The following is a 7,340-nucleotide window of genomic DNA, read 5'->3' as shown; positions in this document are numbered from 1 at the left end:
TCCAACTCTCCGATGCATAACAAGTGATAGCAAAGACCATGGCCTGTATCAGATAGACCTTAATCTCCAAAGAGACACCATTGCTCTTCAGTACTTTAGAGAGGTCCCTAACAGCAGACTTTCCCATGGCAATATGTCTTCTAATTTCCTGACTACTGGTGTCAAGAGTATTGGCTGTGGAGCCAAGCAAACTGAAGCTGTGAACAATCTCAATCTCTTTGCCATCCATCTTGATGCTGCCAATTGGTCCAGTGGTGAGAATCTTTATCTTCTTGACATTGAGCCTCAGTTAGTGTTGCGGAAATCCAATGGCAGGTTACTGTGAGTTGGACCTGACTCGAGGATGGTAAGCATGAGTATGTGTTTGCTATATGGGTAGGTATCAAGTCACAGAGGCAGATGCTGTAATCATATATGGAATTAATAAAGATAGAAAGTCATTACCTTTTCAAACCAAAATATTATCTAAAACTTAGGAAAAACTTTTTTGGCATATTTCTTCCTAATTCTTTTAAAATCATCTACAACAATAACAAAACCAGAGACAGGATGGCACACATTAGCATTTTATTTACTTGGTCAACTCATCTTACCTTGTTGATTAGAATTAGTTTCTGATTAAAAGTATTTCTCACTGCTCTGGAAGGAAAATTGTCAGCAGGACTGGTGAAGAGCTTCTTAGACACTCTGCTTTTAATCTTCGGTGCACAAATGAATAATTGAAAACCCCAGCATTTCTGTGCTTTGCTTCAGATTCAGTTTTGGAATTTAGATTACTAACACTCATCTTAGGGGTTGCCAATATGCTTTCTGCACTAGCTGATAAAATTGGCTTGGTATGATATTTAAATAATTGATGAATAATTAGAATTTTTTAAAAACCAGAAAGAATATATACTCATTATGTTTTAATTCGTATTCACATTTATTAATATAGAGCCATGTGGGCAAGGTAATTAAATAGCAGTTGGCTCTGTTTCTTTTTGGCAGTAGACTTTTCATAGTGAAAATGGAGAAATGAGTGTATAATTACAAAACAGAAGTTAAAAAGTGTTTCTTTCAGAGTATCATAATTTTTTATACCTACATTGAATCTGTATTGAAATAAATAAAAAAATGGGGCAATGGTATTCTAGTGTATCATGGTTATATAATATCAAACAATTCTTTATATTGCATTCAGTTAGTTTATTTCCCTATTTATTTCTTTAAATTTCAGTAATGTATATTAACAAAAGCTTACCAAAAGCTATTACAGAGTAGTTGTAGTGCTCACTGTTAAAGGAATGAGGATAAGCAAAAAGATGTATATCTTGTTTGTATGGAACTCACAACCTTAAGAAAATATTAAAGGAAGCAGTAAAATAATTACACAAAACATCAGCATTTCTGAGAAAAGACCCAATTAATCAATAAGATGCTGTCTACACAAATTTTTTATTGCTTCAAAATTTCTGTATACACAAGAAGCAGGTGGTGGATTTGAACTTCCTACCGTTGCATTGATAGTGCAACTCTTTACCCACTAGGCCACCATATAGAAGGGAACAAAGTGAAGAGACTCTTATTTGGACCCACTCTATGATCACTGTTAGGACTGTGATATGTAATGGGAAAGTATATATCTGTGTTGTGGAAAGGGCACAAACAAAGCTTACTTAAACCAAATTTATAGAGGTTGTCAGAAGTCCTTTATGAAGTGCAGGATAACATCTGTCAGATTTGGAATCAAACTCGAAGTTTCTGTCCAGTCACCACAGCAACAACGTACAGGATTCATGAGAGAGATGATGTTATGGTTGTTGTTGTAGATTGCTATTAAGTCGAGCACGATTCAAAGTGACTGTAAACAAAAGACCTGATGCCTTTCTTTAATTATCATCTTTCCTCCAAATTCAAAGAGTTTCCATAGACACGTGGTTTAGGAAGTGGATGCCACTCCTGCTTCCAAACATGGATCAGTCTGGAAGCTCCTTCAAACACTATCCATGACGGGTAATCATCAACTGTTGCATGGTGTTCAGCATCACAGAAACTCCAGGTTACTTCAGGACAGCAAATAGACAACTATTGTAGCACTTAAAGAATGTTCATCTAAAAATTAATTAAAACTAATAACATAAACCAAAATGTTCCTTACGTGACCCTCATCAAGATGTGAGAAACCATCTTCCAGAGAAAAATCACTTCACAGGAGCCTCCAAGCCAGCCACAGACTTAGCCCAGCACTCCATTATTTTAAAGACAGGGATGCCCAACAAATGCTGTTGACTGTAAACCAAGTAGACCCTCTGCCCTTGGGTTCATAGCTAAATCCATCGGGCAAAGAAACCAATAACACAGCCAAAACCCTTCCTTACATGACCATCGCCAAGACATGAGAAATCCCTTTCCTGTGACAGAATATTTACCTTCATATATATCATTTAAATCAATGTATAAGTGGTCCTATAATCCTGAAGTAGACTAGTTTTATTCCTTGTTTCTTTTCACCTTACTCTTCTCATAATACTTTTGAAAGGCAGTGCACTTTGACAAAGTCTTCAAATGAAAGCACTGCAATACAATTAAAAATTACATAAAATAGTAATGTTTTAGAAACCCAATGTTTTAAGAGAGAACTTCCCCTTGACATAGAGGAAGACTAAGACATATGGTGGTGTCTAAGAAATGCTATTAGACGAGTGAGCAATTCCATCATTGCCTTTTCTTTTTGTGGTAACTACTCAGTTGCTATGCTAGGAGGCACTGAAGCATTTGTATGGTGAATGTCATCAATTCACCTTGGATATCTTCATTACATACTGTTTGTTTTTGTTCATATGCAGCATCTGGGCATACATGAATACTAATGTATTTTTATTGTACAAAGACTTTGCATTCCTTCCATCATCTTTTGATGCTTCCTCTGTGGTTCATTATTTTGCATATCAAATCTCTCAAAATTGTAATTTGAGGTTTCAGTATTCTTCTTCAATCCATTCTGTTTTGAGAAATGCCTTGGTGGTTTGGTTTTCTTTTGCTTTATAACTTTCAACTTTGAACATTTTACTAAAATAGTTTATCAAATAAAGTTTCCCTTCCAATCCTTGTTTGACCTAATCATTCCTTTGTTTGAATTACTGGACTTAAAAAAAATATTGGTTTGCTTACAAAATTAGCCTACTTTGTGTTTCATTTATATACATTGTGTTTCACACATTCTTTTGTTCACATTGTGTTTCATAGAATCATTCCTATACATTGTGTTTTATTAATCACCATTTATCTAGGCCCACCATTACCCCACCTTTTCAGATCCTCACTGGATTTTTCCTAATTCCTTCAATTTCTTCCTCTGTTCACCATACTCTGAGATCTTGTGATTTTATTCCCCCCACCTTTAGCTTTCCTCTTCCCTTTCCTTTCCTTTTGGACTTTTCTACAGATCTTACTAGTAATTCTTCTACCATTATAATAATTGTCTTATGCAATATTTACCTTCATTATGCTGAGTTAGTTAACTCAAGATAATGCTCTCCATCCTTTGCCATGTTCTATAGTAATTTTAGGAATCACTACTTCTGAGTGCCACATTGTATTCCATTATGTGAATGTACCACAATCTCTCAACCCATTCTTTTGGTGATGGACATTTAGGCTATTTCTATTTCATTGCTATTGTGAATAATGCTGCCATAAACATCAGTGTACAAGCCTCCATTTAATGCTCAGTTCTATTTTCCTCAGGGTATATTCCTAGCAGTGGAATAGCTGAGTCATATGGAATTTCTATGTTCAGCTGATGGAGGAAGTGCCAAATTGCCTTCCAGAATGCTTGTACCATTTTACAATCCCACCAACAGTGTATGAGAGTTCCCATCTCTCCACAACTTCTCCAGTATTTATTATTTAAACTTTGTCATTGTTACTGAGTTCATATCTCATTGTGTTTTTTATTTGCATCTCTCTAATTGCCAGTGATTATGAGAATTTCTTCATATGTCTGTTGGCCATCTGAATGTCTTCCTCTGTTCAAAACCTTTACATGTCTTTTGACTATTTTGTAATTGTTTTATCAGTCTTTTTCTTGTGGATGGCCTGTAGTATTCTGTAAACTTTCTATAGAAGACCCTTGTCAGAGATGGGATTGTCAAACTCCCCTCGCCCATCTGTCAGTGTCAGTTGATTTTCTTTTCACTCTATTGATAAAAGTGTTTTACTTACCATTTAGGAGGTCCTATTCATCTATGCTATCCTCTCGTGATTGTATATTTCTGGCTGTATTTGCCAGCCTCTTTATGCCAAAGACTAGGCCTTATAAGTTTGGTCCCATTTTTCTCTTATGGTCTTTGTAGACTAGGGATTTAACCTGAGGTCCCTGATCCACCTTGAGGTGATTTTTGTGTGTGGAGTGAGATGTGGATTCTGCTTCAGCTTACTGCATGTAGAAATCCAGTTTTGCTAGCATCGTTTGTTGAAGAGGTTGCCATTTGCCCATTTGATAAGCTTTGTTTCGTTGTCAAATACTAGCTGATAATATGTTGTTGTTGATTGCTGTGGAGTCGAGGTCGACTCATAGCACCTCTATGAGCAAAAGATCTAATGCCTTTCCATAGCTATTGTTGTTTCTCCAAGTTCATAGCGTTTCCAGAGGCATGTGGTTTAGGAAGTGGATGCCACTCCCACTTGCAAACCTGTTTTACAACTGGGAGCTCCACCAAACATTGTCCATGTGTTAATTTCTGTGTTCTTGATTCTGTTTTATTGATCTATGTGCTTGTCATTGTATCAATACTAGGTTGTTTTGTTATTATAGCTGTGTGGTAGGTTTTGAGATTAGAGAGTGCTAAGACAAGAGGGGGTCAGACAAAGAACTAGGAAGCTCGTGGAAGAGGTACTAGAAAAAAAAAACTTTTCAGGCATTATGAGGAACAAGGAAATTCACATTCAAAAAGTTCAGTGAACTCCAAACAGACTTAAACACAAAAGAAAAGAATTAAGAAATATCATAGTCAAAGTCTCCAAAACAAAAAAATGGAATACTAAAAGCAGAATGAGAAATCAATTAGACTAAATTTTGATTTCTTAGCAGAAATCATGGGAGCAAGAAGGCAATGGGATGACATATACAAAAGGTTGAAAGAAAATAATTGCCATCTGAGGATTGCACTCAGCAAAGCTGTCCATCAAATATTAAAGAAAAATTGGGTCCTTTGTAGAAAAACAGGAACTTAGAGAATTTGTGAAAACAAGACTAACTTGACAATAAATTCCAAGGGAAGTCTTTCATACAGAAACACCAAAGAAAAATTGTTGGACTATTGCACCCAGAAACAACAGAAAAAGAAACACAGCAGAATGGTCACTTTAAAATCTGGCCTGCCAATAACATGGTCCAATAAAGAGAGCAAAAAAAACCAGCATAATGGATTAAAGAAAAATCTCATCAATATGTTGTTCACAAGAGGCACATCTAAGAAAGGAAGAAAATGATTAAAAATCAAAAGCTGGGAAAAAATATATCAAATGAAAAGATCCTGGAAAAAAACCAGGAGTGACAACACTAATCTCTGATAAAATAGACTTCAGGATGAAAATCACCATAAAAATTAAGAAAGAGTACTATATAAAGTTACATTAGATAAAGACATAACCTTTAGGTTAATGTTTTAAGACTGAACACATTAGGTTAGAAGACAAAACTTTGGTCAACATCTATGCACTAAGTGATAGACCTGCAAAATACATAAAACAACAGTTACCAGACTTGAAGAAAGCAATAGATAGCACCACAATAGTGGTTGGATACTTTACCACAAAACTCTCACGAAAGGATAGGTCAACTCAAAAGAAACTAAACAAAGATGCGTAAGATTTATGCTATAAAATCAGCCAACTTGGACTTGGGGATGTATTCACAGTACTTCACTCAACCAAAAGCCAATTAACTCTCTTCTCGGGTACACATGGTACATTCTCCAGAATTTCTCACACACTAGGACAATAAGCAAGCCTCAAGAAGTTAAAAAACACTTAAAAAATACAAAGTGTCTTCTCAGACTACAATGCCATAAAGCTAGATATTAAAGACTAAAGGGTAAAGTTACTGGACTTTTAAGAAAAAGCTGCAGAACTTCTTCTGAGATATATTTTGAAATTTTCTCTGTTTTATTTTTAATGACCTTTTGGTTTGATCATGTTTGATGTCCTTTATTTCATCTCGTTACCTGTCTAGTCTTTAGTCATTAATGTTCAATGCACAAAATCTAATATTGAAATTGTCTTTGGATTTGTTTTGTTTGTTTGCAACTTCCACTTGAATTTTCAAAACAGCAATTGATACACTATTCTGCACATAGTGACTGTCTTTGTATTGAACGGTGATACTGTGTTTTTCCATCAACTTTTACCACACATGTAGCAGATTTTAGTCTTATGTATTCCATCTGGTATAGTCATGTGTATAGTCATGGTTTATGTCATTGGAAAAGGTATCAGTAATAGTAAGTTATTGGTACCGTAAAATTCTCATACAATCTCTGATATCACTTGTATCACTTCTAAGGCCATATTTTCAAAATAAAATTTCTTCTTTGTTTCCTATTTTCTCATTCAAATCAACAACAATTACCACCACATTTTGACTATACATTTGATCAAATTCAGACTAGAGAAGTTGTTGAAAAGATCTTTAATTTTCATCTTTTCTACTTTTCCAATTTAGGTGCCTAAATTTGAATAATACTAAAGCTAACTGGTCTTCATTATAGGGATAGGGATATTTTTCTATTAGTGATAGTGTTCTATTTCAGGAATGATCTTGATAAGACATTCACCAATAATTTTTTATTGATTTTTCATAAAATAATTTGTTTACATGGTGATTACATTTATATATGCCTATATATGCATATATATGCACAGATAGGCGTACATATACTCACACATATATAGACACATGCATATATACACACAAGCATGTATATGTATATATATATGTGTCTATATATGTGTGTATGTGTGTGTATATATATATATGTGTGTGTATATATGTATATATACACACACATATGTTGTTTTTGTTGTTAAGTGCCTTTGAGTCATAGACGAATCATAGCGACTCAATGAACAAAAGACCTGGACACTTGCAGAACTTTCTTCCTTACTCCAAGTTCATAGGGTTTTCAGAGGCAAGCTATTTATATAATGTGTGTGTGTGTGTGTGTGTGTGTGTGTGTGTCTATGAACTTTAATGAATGTTGATAGTTTTAGAGGGGCTTGAGACCTTTTGTTCATAGAGTTGCTATGAGTCATGCTCTACTTGAAGGCAATCAACAACATACATATATATATATTGT

General features: G+C 34.8%; 1 protein-coding gene across 1 annotated transcript in view; it reads right to left on the bottom strand.

Annotated features, from left to right (window-relative positions):
- The window catches only part of SGCZ (sarcoglycan, zeta), a 755,475-nt gene that overhangs the window by 16,091 nt on the left and 732,044 nt on the right, over positions 1 to 7,340 (bottom strand). The window lies entirely within an intron of this gene.

The sequence above is a fragment of the Elephantulus edwardii genome, unplaced genomic scaffold (assembly GCF_000299155.1).
Source record: "Elephantulus edwardii isolate Elephantulus edwardi_28Jun2011 unplaced genomic scaffold, EleEdw1.0 scaffold00128, whole genome shotgun sequence".
Taxonomy (NCBI): domain Eukaryota; kingdom Metazoa; phylum Chordata; class Mammalia; order Macroscelidea; family Macroscelididae; genus Elephantulus; species Elephantulus edwardii.
The sequence above is the reverse complement of the archived record's forward strand: the minus strand, read 5'-3'. Positions and strand labels throughout refer to the sequence as shown.